Here is a 12,588-nt window from a genome sequence, read left to right on the forward strand (position 1 = left end):
GAGGGGGCATGAATTAGATTTTTCAAAAATTCAAACTTTGTGTGCACAATTTACAATCTGTGTGAAGTATGGTGGAAGAATGCTAAGCTACATATGAAGCAAAGATGCAAATATGAAGCAACCAAGAACACCAAATATACACAAACAAACACCATTGTTAAGTCTCAACTCAGTCTAGAGGGGGAATGAATAGATTGAGTCTAAGTAAAAGCTTAAACACTTTGGCAATATTTAAAATAATGATAATCAAAAAATAATAAGAGAAGTAACAGAGAGAAAAAGAGGGATACAAGGATTTATCATAGTTCACAACTCAATCTAAGTTGTTACATCCACTCCAAAGGATTTAACCTTAGATTTTTTTTGACTATGAATAGCAGCAAATTACACCAATAGCAGCGAATTACAACAACAATAGCAAATACAACAGCATCAACAAGCTACAGCAATAGCAATAAGTAACCTATGGAGACCCAACTTAAATCAAGTTGAGCAAAGCTCTCTCAAGCTAACTTGTCTCTACAAGATTGATTTGATGAACATTGGAGAACTTTCTTTTTTAATTTGATTTAATCTTCAATGATTGCAGGAATCACTCAAATCTGATTTGATTTCTAATGACTCATGATTTGCTTATATGTTTCCTCTTCAATTTGATTTGATTTTCTAAATTTGATTTGATCTTCAACGATTGCGTAAATCACTAAAATCTAATTTGATCTTCAATGACTCATGATTTGCTAGTCTATTTCCTCTTTAGTTTGATTTGATTTGATTTGCTGTGTGTTTCCAAATCATCTTTTGAAAAATTTTTCTTCCATACTCAAATCTAATTTGTTGTGTGTTTCCAAATTAGTTTTTGAAAAACTTTCCTTCTGGACTCAAACCAGATTTGCTATGTGTTTCCAAATCATCTTTTAAAAAACTTTCCTTTTGTACTCAAATCTAATTTGCTATGTGTTTCCAAATTAATTCTAGCTATTTGTATTTGAAATTCTCAATCTTCTTTGATTCTAGAGAAATCTTCTTTGATTCTATATTTAAAATTCTAATCTCAATCTTCTTTGATTTTAAAGAAATCTTCTTTGATTTTATATTCGAAATTCTAATTTCAATCTTTTTTAATTCCATAGAAATCTTATTTGATTTTGTGTTATCCTTTTTTAGCAATTTATTCAGATGCCTTCACCATATGTTTAAATGACTTGATTTTGGCAATATTTCTAGACCAACTAGTTCGAATCCAATCACCACCTGATCGAATATGTTCGAACAAATTTTTAACTCAATTAGTTCGAATGTCTTTAATGTTCTGCATTTACAACTTAAAACTCAAATTTTATCTGTACTTGTTTGTTATCGTCAAAACTAAAATAAATGTAGATCTTAAGTCAAGCCACCATAAATTTATAATGGTTTGATACCAAGCTCAGCAGGTACATCTACTCCTCAAGCCATCCTTGAGAATTTCACTATAATCTCTTCAAAATTATAACTTAATTATTTTTTGAGCTCATAATCAAAATCTAATTGATTTTCTACATAGAAATCAACCAAAACCACATGCTTAAGCCAATCCTAGGTTTTACAATAATCCTAATCTAATTTTAGGCATGGATAGACCTTTCTTCAAGTTTAAAGTCCAATTGAAACTTATTTACAACGAATAATGAAGGTAGAAATAATAGCATAAAGAAAAAACTCCTAAAGAGCAAATAAAAATCGATGAAACTCTTTAGAGGATAAGTTGAGGAAGCTTGACAATCAATGCACTAAGTGAAGGAATGATCGTACGCCCAATCGATCAAGTCAGGGTGTAGTAGAATTTAAAATTTTTTGATCCAACGTGCAATCTGATTAAGATCTAATCTCAATCATGGTCAAATCGGTCATGCATCTAGATTAAAAAAAAAAATTTAAATAATTTAAATCAGATTATAAGATGATCACATCACTTTGCGCGGATAGATGAGCTCCACAGTCCGATGATCATGGAGTTGTGAGGTTTGCTGTTGAGCTACGCATGCTTCCAACCTCTATAGGTATCCACTTAGACTCAGACTAAGATGCTTTCTCCATCTTTAATCCACCTACCCCAAGATGGATTTACAAACTCTTGGTCAGCATTGGATCTGATCTCTGGTAGGGTTTCGATCAATGCTTGATCGTAGCCTTCCCATTCCTTCATATAAATCGGATGGAACTCGATACCTCGACACCACCAGATGGGCCGCCCAACATCTTTGGACATGAGAGAGGAGGAGAGATTGGAGAGAAGAGGGAGAGAAGGCATGGATGTGAGAGGAGGGATCTGGGATTTTTCTTTTGATCATAAATCATGTCAAACCATTTGACAGGGTCCCTTTTATAGACATTTGATTGGATCAAATGCTTTAAAGCAAAAGGATTCTGCTAAGGCACTACCCTATCTGATTTCTCCCTTCATTTTGTTGCATAAAAGCAAGAGAAAAATCAGATTGGCATGGACTTGGATAAGGTGATTGTCGCCCAAACCAATCCTCCATCGATTCAAATTCAAACATTTCAAATTTGAAGTTGAATTTAAATTTGAATTCAGATATAACCTCCTTATTCTTATCCTGATCAGCAAGAGGATAGAGTTTATCCCCTTCTCTCTCCCTCTCTTATCTCCAAGTGGGTGACACACACATGGATTCATCCAAGGGGGCGTGCACCCTGTCATCATGGCGAAGAAACTGCATAGGGTGCCAACATTTAGCACCCCTCCAACCTAATCTGATTAGGTGGTTAATAATATCTGGGTGCACCAACTCTTGGTGCCTAATTAGAGCTTGCTTCAATTTGGTTGAGCCCTAACCAATAAGAGACCCAAATCAAATAGGAGAAAATGGGTTTAACCATACGCTAGCATAGTTTTCATAAATCCAAAGCTAGAACTTTAATTAATTCCAATCCAATCAGACTACACTAGCCCAATTATGCAATTCTAAACCAAAAACTTTATTTATGTGACCTCATAGGTCCAATTCTATCTAATAGTGAGAAATATTGTGATCTCCATCATCAGTATCATTAAAATTCTTTTCAATAGATTGAAATCTTTTCAATTCAACCAATTAAGAATCATTGATTATTAAAATAATTTTTAATTAGTCTCACAATCTACTAGTAACACCCAGTAGTAAGTAGTGGCAGCCCAGAAAACTGAATGATGAACCTCTAGGTATAGTTACCATATGATTCGGTTCTTCTATCATGAGTCTCGAGAAGGCATAGGTTAAGGATAACTCGTCAAATATGATTCTTGTCATATGTTAGAATCAATTGATTCGAGTCTCATATGAAATCTTATGAAAATATCTTTTCATCATTCATACTACCATGACCATAGTTTTAGGACTCAATCCCATGATCTACATAGGACACTCTTCTTCTATCGAGATCGATAGATCTCATCTTGATGCAATCCAATTCTTACAATAAACATACTACAGCAACATACATCTCAATACTCTATCTGACTAGGAGATTGAGTTATGGTATAGTCAAACTACAGCACCGTCAAGGTGAACAATCGATGCATCTCAGGTCAGAGAACTAAAGACATTACTGCAACATCGAATATATCACTGACGAGAAGGTAGATATCCTAGTGATTACTCGAGGTTAGTCATGCTCAGTATCCTTGTTCCTAACAAGCACTTGCTCTTTCGCTCCAATGTCTCCACATCATATGATTCAAGACTCATCTATTCGAAAGAAGCGATCATGCACTAATTTTTTTGGATCAATCATCATCCTTATGACGATCCTACAATCGAAAGCAATTCATGAGTTAACTAATGATAACACATATCTCAAATCTCAACTCTTGAGAGTATGTATTATCATACCTATTAACTCAATGGATGATACACAGATACAATAAACATAAATGTAAATGGATAAAAATCTAAATTTTATTAATATAAAAGTCAATCATGCAAAATATGTCCTAAAAAAATTTTGCAAGCATCGGCCAATCTGGCTTTAGGTCATACATCTAACAAACTCCACTTAATCTAAAGCCAATTGACTACAAATCTAAGTCCCATCTTCTTAAAGTGGATTTCAGTCTTTTGCTGGCTCATTGCTTCATAAGTAGGTCAACCATATTATCCATAGTATCGACTCTCTTCACATTGATATATCCTTTCTCGAGATAATCACGGATGAGGTGGAACCACTGCTCGATGTGCTTGAATTTTTGATGAGACCTCGGCTCCTTAGCAAGGACTATGACGTCGTTGTTATCGTAGAACAATGGGATGGCATCTGATGGCATCACACCTAGCTCCATAATAAACTTTTGAACAGAATACCTCCTTAGCAGCTTCTGATGTAGTGATATATTCTGCTTCCATAGTGGAGTCTGCAATAAGAGACTAGTTGGAACTCTTTCAGCTTACAGCACCACTATTGTACAAGAAAATACTACCTGATGTCAACTTTCGATCATCAACGCAAACATAAATCTGAATTAATATAATTTTATACCCTCAATTCTCCATTATCAAAGATCAAAGACATATCCTTAGTCCTTCTCAAGTACTTAAGGATACATTTTACAGAAGTCTAGTGTTCTTCTCCTGGATTAGACTGATATCTGCTTATGACACTATGGCATGGGCAATATCAGGTCATGCACAAAGTATGGCGTACATGAGACTTCCTATAGCCAAAGCATAAGGGATCTTGCTCATGCACTCTATCTCTTTTAGTGTGTTGGGTCACATTTTCTTAGAGATATGGATACCATATCTGAAGGGTACAAGTCTTCTCTTGAAGTTTTCATGTTGAACCTCTTCAGCATCTTCTCAATGTACATCTTCTATGACAATTCTAGCATCCTTCTAAATCTATCTCTATAGACTTTATCCCCAAAATAAAGGATGCCTCTCTTAGATCTTTCATAAAAAATTTTTTAGACAACCATACTTTTATTGAGGTTAATATAAAAATATTATTTTCAATTAAGAGTATGTCATCCATATACAATACGAGAATGTGATAGCGCTCTTATTGATCCTTTTGAAAATACATAGTTTCTCTTCATTTTTGATGAAATCAAATGATTTGATTACATCATTGAAATGTACATTCCAACTTCGAGATGCTTGTTAGAGTCCATAAATAGATCTTTACAGTTTGCAAACCTTGTGATCACTATCATTGGAAGTAAAATCAAGTGAATATTTCATATAGATATCTTCCTCAGGATATCCATTTATGAATGTCATTTTCACATCCATTTATCATATTTCATAGTCAAAATGTTCTACAACGGCAAGGAATGTGCGGATGGACTTAAGCATAGCCACAGGCAATAAGGTATCATGATAGTCAATGCTTTCGCATTGACTATAACCTTTTGCTATGAGCCTAGCTTTAAAGGTCTCTATCTTTTCATCTGTACCAACCTTTTCTTGTAGATCTATTTACACCCAATAAGTACAATACCTTCGAATAAATCCATGAAGGTTCAAATTTGGTTTAAGTGCATCGAGTTAATTTCTGACTTCATTGCCTTTAGCCATTTTTCGGAGTCAATATCTGATATCACCTCGCTATAGGTTTTGAGATCATCTCTATATATCTCATTTTTTGTGAGAAATATTTCTTTTACTTTCTCCGAGAAAATACCAAAGTACCTCTTAGGAGGAAAGAAAATCCTACTAGACTTATGAGGTGGAGGAGGAGATGCGTAGATTGGCTCTAACTAAATTGGTTCCATAGGTTCCAAGACTCATTACTCTTCAAAAACTTTCTCCTTGAGCCCAATCTATCTTCCGATGCCTCCATCTTGAATAAATTATTTTTCAAAAAAGACTGCATGTTGACTCATAATCACATTATGATCTTTTAGAAGATAGAAATAATATCCTAAAGACTCCTTAGTATATCCAGTAAAATGAACCTTAAGGGACCTTGTATCTAACTTGTCCATCTGTTATTTTTTGATATAGACTGGATAACCCCAAATCTTGAGGTGACTCGACCTCAATTTCTTATTATGCCACATCTCATATGGTGTGGTAAGAATGATTTTAGAAGAAATCTATTCAGTACATAAATAGCAATCAGTAGACTATGTCACTAAAGAAAAATAAAAAGATCGATGAAGCTCATCATGGATCAAACCATATCTAATAGGATCTAATTTCTCCATTCTGAAAATCCATTGAGTTGAGGTGTTTTAGGTAGAGTCCACTGTGAAACTATGTCATGCTTCTTGAGGTAACTTAGAAATTTCTTACTAAGGTATTCATCTCCTCGATCTGATTGAAGAATCTTAAAAAATTTTTTAGTTTGCTTCTCCATTTTATTTTTGAATTCTTTGAACTTTTCAAAGGCCTCAGACTTGTATCGCATAAGGTAGACATACCCATACCATGAAAAGTCTTCGATAAAGGATATGAAGTAGAGATAATCTCCTCTGGCCGGTACATTGAATGGGCCCACACATCTAAATGCATTAGAGCAATTATCTCTATGGTTCTTTTCTTGTATCCTACAAAGGATAGCTTGAGCATTTTTTTCTGAAGGCATGATTCACAGATTAGATATGACTAGCAAGTCAAAGGATCCAACAGTCTGATGTTCTCCAATCTATTAATCCTGCTTCTCCAATGTGACCTAGCCTTAGGTGCCATAAGTACTTTTCGTTAACATTATCTCTAGATCATTTAGATCCTACGACATTCATATTTTGCTCAATATAATTCACAGAAACATTAACATGTAACTAAAAGAGATCATTAATAAAGAAACCACTTCAATTTTATTATTTTCAAGAAAAATATTATAGTGATCCTTATAGAAACTTATTACATAATCATCTTGCGTTAAGCAAGAGACGGAAATAAGATTCTTGCTCGCAGCAAGTATAAAATAATAGTCTCTCAAAATTAAAATAGTGTCTGACAACAGTCGAAGAGGGTATATCTCCACAGCCATAGTAGCAACCTTTACTCCATTCTCGATGCATAGGATCATTTTTCCTTCTCTCAGCCTTCTACTATCCTCAGGATCCTATAAAAAAGTACATAGGTGAGCACTAGATCTAGAGTCAATCATCCAACTGGATGTAGAAGAAACTATTAGGTTAGTTTCTATAATGAGCATACCTTCAAAAGATCTACCTTTCCTCTTATTCTTCAGACTCGCCAGATAAGCTAGGTAATTCCTTTTTCAGTAGCCGTCAGTGTTACAATGAAAATATTTTTCTTTCTTTATGGCTTTCTTCTTTGGAACCACCTTCTTTTTCTTCTTTTTGCTCTCTATCTTTTGTTTCTTCATGGATTTTTTTTCTTCCCAGTAGACTTTCTTTTGGAAGAAGTCTGTTCCACAGTAAGTAAAGAGTCCTTTAAACTTTTCAAAATTTCCTCAATTGTAACCAGCATATTCATCAACTCAGCAATAGTACATTGGATCTTATTCATATGAAAGCTTACTGTAAACTGTCCATACGAATCCGTAAGAGACTACAGAATGAGATCAATCTGCAACTCCTTGTCCATCAATATTTCGAGCTTCTCAAACTCTTCAAGATCCTTGATCATTATCAAATAGTGATCATGGATTGACTGCCCATCATGCATTTTTGCTTTGAAAAATCACTTGGATACTTTGTAGTGGGCTGCATGACTCTGCTCACTATATAACTCTTACAAGTGAGTCAAAATTTTTTTAGCAGTCTTCATGTCTTCATGTTGGCATTGCAATTCATTAGACATTGAGGCCAATACATAGCACCTAACTTTGTAATCATCATCAAATCACTTCTCATGAGATGCTCTCTGATCAGTAGTCAGATGGATTGGAAGAGGGATACGGTCCTAGTCAAGTACATTGGTAATTTTTTCAGAACTCAAGACAATCTTTAAGTTTTGGAGTCAATCCTTAAAATTTGGTCTGATCAATCTATTTATCTCTAAGATTTAGGCAAGGAGATTTGAAGTAGATATTTTCTACAAAGATAAAATTTCTAGTTAGATTTTATTATTGCTTAATCAATTTATTTTAAAATTTTATTTTAAAATAAATTTGTGCTTTCATTATTTTTTTGGATCCCTGACATACTCCTGATAGAGAAATAAAAATCTTCATGATTAAGAATTTTTAGTAGATGCTGTAGTCTCACCGATTGACTCACCACCTCATCTAACAGTTATTAGTGATGGGTTAGCTAATGAGTGGACAACTCTTGTCCAATATTTCTCTAAATATATTGCAGCCAATCTTGATCTCTAATTCATGAAACCTCATCATGCTCGAATATTGGCTCACTCATTAGTTAAGTCAAACCCACCGTTTACGTGACATAGAGCTATTATTGGGACCCTCACCATCTCCACCCTATAGCATCTCATGCCAATAGCGTAGTTGCATCTTTTCTGTGTAACTGAACCACTATGACCAGCTGAGAACAGTCAATCCTAAAAAGAGCCCACACAACTATAACGGTGGAAGACCACTAGACTTAATATTTAATAAGAAAATTTGGATTTAGGTCTTACCCTTAATTTAGTCAGCATGGTTATGACTAACCTAGGAGCATAGGCTAGCTCAAATCATTAAGCAACCTAATTCAAAACTTAATCGATGAAGTTGGCCAGATAAGTGTGATTGTTGGGAGGATTGCAGATGCTTACCTTAGATACCATTTATTCATGACCAGATAAGTATGATTCCAATTAAAAATCATGATCGAGACTTATCTTAAACATCAATTGATCAATTAAAATTGAATAAGTCAGCCTAGACTCGGACTCGAACCACTGAACCAAATTAGGTCTTTGAGTTGATCGACAACATACAATTGTTGATCGATCTGACCAATCTACAATAATTAGATTGGTCATGAGCATACTTTACCTAATCCTAATCAATTTTTGATTTGATTTGATCAACCATCCAAAACTAAACCTAATTGAGCTATCCATACCCATAACTCCATATCTTATGCAATGAAATTAGATCTTAAATTCTTAATTTTAGATCTCTTAGTTTCATATCTTAATTCTTAATTAAGTATATTATGAACATAGGTTAGCTTAGATATCAAATAATTTCAGATCTAAACTATATTAATTGTATCTCATACAAATTTTTTGATCATATGTGCATTATTAAAAGCTCTAGTTTAGATATGAAAATAATTTTTCAGATCTAAATAACTTAAATATGCAACATATATATAAAAGATCCTAAGATTTTGGATCTAAGATTTTGTAAAAAATTAAGTTTCTTTTTTTCACGATTCTTCCTCTCAATTCATGCAGGCACCTCTTCCACCATAGTTCTCTATAGTAGGACAGTCTTTACCATAGATTTTAAGGAGTACTAGGCTACTCAAAAATTAAACTAGATCTACATATCACATATATACCAAATTTAAACATCTCATGCTTCACATAAAATCAGATTGTAATCATAATATTCTGATTTATGTATCTCATGCAATATAACAATTATGTTAAATTTTATGCACTTAATTAGGTTACTGATTTTATTCTACTAATCTTAAGTCTCAGATCTAATTATAACTTTCAGATTAAATATAAAAATTAGATCTAATAAGAGCATAAAATACATATCTAATTTCAGACATGCTGATCATATCGAAAGCTAAAATCTAGATCTAATCTAATTTTAGATTCAAGTACTAAATTAGATCTAATTGATTTTTAATTTAGATCTAAACACAACTCAGATCTAATTTGATTTAGATCTGATCTTAATCTTAGATGCATGATCTTTAGAACCTGACTCTAATACCAGTTGAAAGAATGATCACACACCCAATCGATCAGGTTAGGGTGCAGCAGAATTCAAAAATTTTTTATCCAATATATGATCCGATTAAGATCCAATCTCGATCGTGGCCAGATCGATCATGCATCTAGATTCAGAGAAAATAAAGATTTAAATAATTTAAATTAGATTATAAGATGATCACATCACCTTGTGTGGGTAGATAAACTCCACAGTCCGATGATCGTGGAGTTGTGAAGTTTGCTGTTGAGCCACACACATATCCACCTCTATAGGTATCCACTCAGACTCGGACTAGGATGCTTTCTCTATCTTTAATCCACCTACTCCTAGAACGATTTGCAAACTCTTGAATCAGCCTTTGATCTGATCTCTGATGGAATTTCGATCAATGCTTGATCGCAGTCTTCTCGTTCCTTTGCGTAAATCGGATGGAACTCGACACCATCAGATGGGCCGCCCAACACCTTTGGACATGGGAGAGGAGAAGAGATCAGAGAGAATAAGGAGAGGAGGCATGGATATGAGAGGAGGGGTCTGAGATTTTTCTTTTGATTATAAATCATGTCAAACCATTTACAGGGGCCCTTTCATAGACATTTGATCGGATCAAATGCCTTAAAGCAGAAGGACTCTACTAAGGCACCATCCCATCTACTTTCTCCCTTCATTTTGTCACACAAAAGCAAGAGAAAAATTAGATTGGCATGGACTTGGATAAGGTGGTTGTCGCCCAAACCAATTCTCCCATGATTCAAATTCAAACACTTCAAGTTTCAATCTGAATTCAAATCCATATTTGAATCAAATGTAACCTCCTCATTCTTATCCTTATCAACAAAAGGATGGGGTTTATCCCTTCTCTCTCCCTCCCTTATCTCCAAGTGGGTGACACACACATGGATCTCATCCATGTGGGTGTGCACCCTCTCATCATGGTGAAGAAACCATGTGGGGTGCCAACTCCAACCTAATCTGATTAGGTGGTTAATAATACTTGGGTGCACCAACTCTTGGTGCCCAATTAGTACTTGCTTCGACTTGGTTGAGCCCTAACCAATAGGAGACCCAAATCAAGTAGAGAAAATAGGTTTAACCATATGCTAGCATAATTTTTTTAAATCCAAAGCTAGAACTTTAATTAGTCCTAATCCGATTAGACTACACTAGCCCAATTGTGCAATCCTAGACCAAAATTCTTGTTTGTATGATCCCATAGATTTAGTTCTATCTAGTAATGAAAAATATTATGATCTCCATCATCAATATCATTGAAACTCTTTTCAATGGATTGAAAATCTTTTCAATTAGTCAATTAAAAATTATTGATCATTAAAATAATTCTTAATTAGTCTCATGATCTACCAGTGACAACTAGTACTATGCGGTGGTAACCTAGGCAGAACTGAATGATGAACCTCTATGTGTAGTTACCGTGTGATTCAATTCTTCTATCGTGAGTCCTGACAAGACATAAGTTCAGGATAACTCATCTAAATCTGATTTAACCTTCAATGATGATCTACACAGATTGATCAGATCCTTTTCATTTGATGTAGTGCTGCAGCCTTCTTCATAAGTTCACTGCTGATTTTTTTTCAAAATTGGATTGCACCACAGTCTGATAGCCTTCGAATCTTTTACTAGAACCACACCAAAAATCTTTTCTCAAAAGATTTAGACACCTTAATTTGATTTAGATATCCAACTCTTGGATAATTAAAATCTTAAGATAAGCAACTCTTGCCTTTTCTTTTCACTCTTGCCTTTTATTTTCTCTCTTATTATTTCTTTCTATTTTTCTCTTCCTATTTTTTTCTTATCTTTTTTTCAGATTTTTTTTCTTCTTTTCTCTCTCAATCTCATGCCTAAAAAACTTCTCTTTTGCACACCATATCCCATTGTAGCACTCCCTTTTTATAAGGTAATAAGGGGCGCTTAACCAACTCTTGGCGTTTAAGTTTTCTTATGCGTTGAAATAAATCCAATGCATGAAACCAAAGGGGCGTGGAGAAATTTTAAGAGTAGGACTCTCCTTTCTACATCCAAAATCCAAGGCACCATCTGATGGTGCATCCTATTAAAAATGGCATGGAAATAAATGGCAGGGAGTTCAGAGAAGTAGCCAGAAGGACTCTTCCTTCTAAGCACCATTTATCATGGGGCATTTCATTTATTTAGCATATATTAATGGTGTGGAGAGTTGGTTTCACATGGAACTCTTTCATGTGATAAGGTTCAGCCACCTAAATGTTCATAGGTTCAAACCTAACCTAATTAGGTCAAGGCATCAAGATTAGGGTTAGCTTAAATACTTTAAACTAAATCTAATCGAGAACTTGGGTTAATTCATGTGCTAGCAAGTTAATTAAATTCGTAGAATTTACAATAAATCCAATTAGATCATACTATGATTAAATCTCAAAGTGTGTAATCCATTAGATTTCATATCTAACCAGCAGTAGACTCAGGCTCATGATCTAAACAATCCGATTAGATTAGATCAACCAAATATATTAATTAATCAAAACTCTTTCTAATTAATTTTTGAATTAAACTCTTTTAATTTTTGTGAGTCCATAAGTCAAGATTGATGTCTAGCAACATATCATGACTATCCGAAAGACATAAAATTTAGTAAAAATATCAAAAATATCCTTCAATGGTAAGTTACTGTACAATTCATCCTTCGATCATACAACATCCAAATGAGCTATGGCATAAAATCATGTCAAGCCCAAATATTTATCTATATGTATCTTGATCAGAAGATGATGACTTAGTTGATGA

The sequence above is a fragment of the Elaeis guineensis genome, chromosome 2, assembly GCF_000442705.2.
Source record: "Elaeis guineensis isolate ETL-2024a chromosome 2, EG11, whole genome shotgun sequence".
Taxonomy (NCBI): domain Eukaryota; kingdom Viridiplantae; phylum Streptophyta; class Magnoliopsida; order Arecales; family Arecaceae; genus Elaeis; species Elaeis guineensis.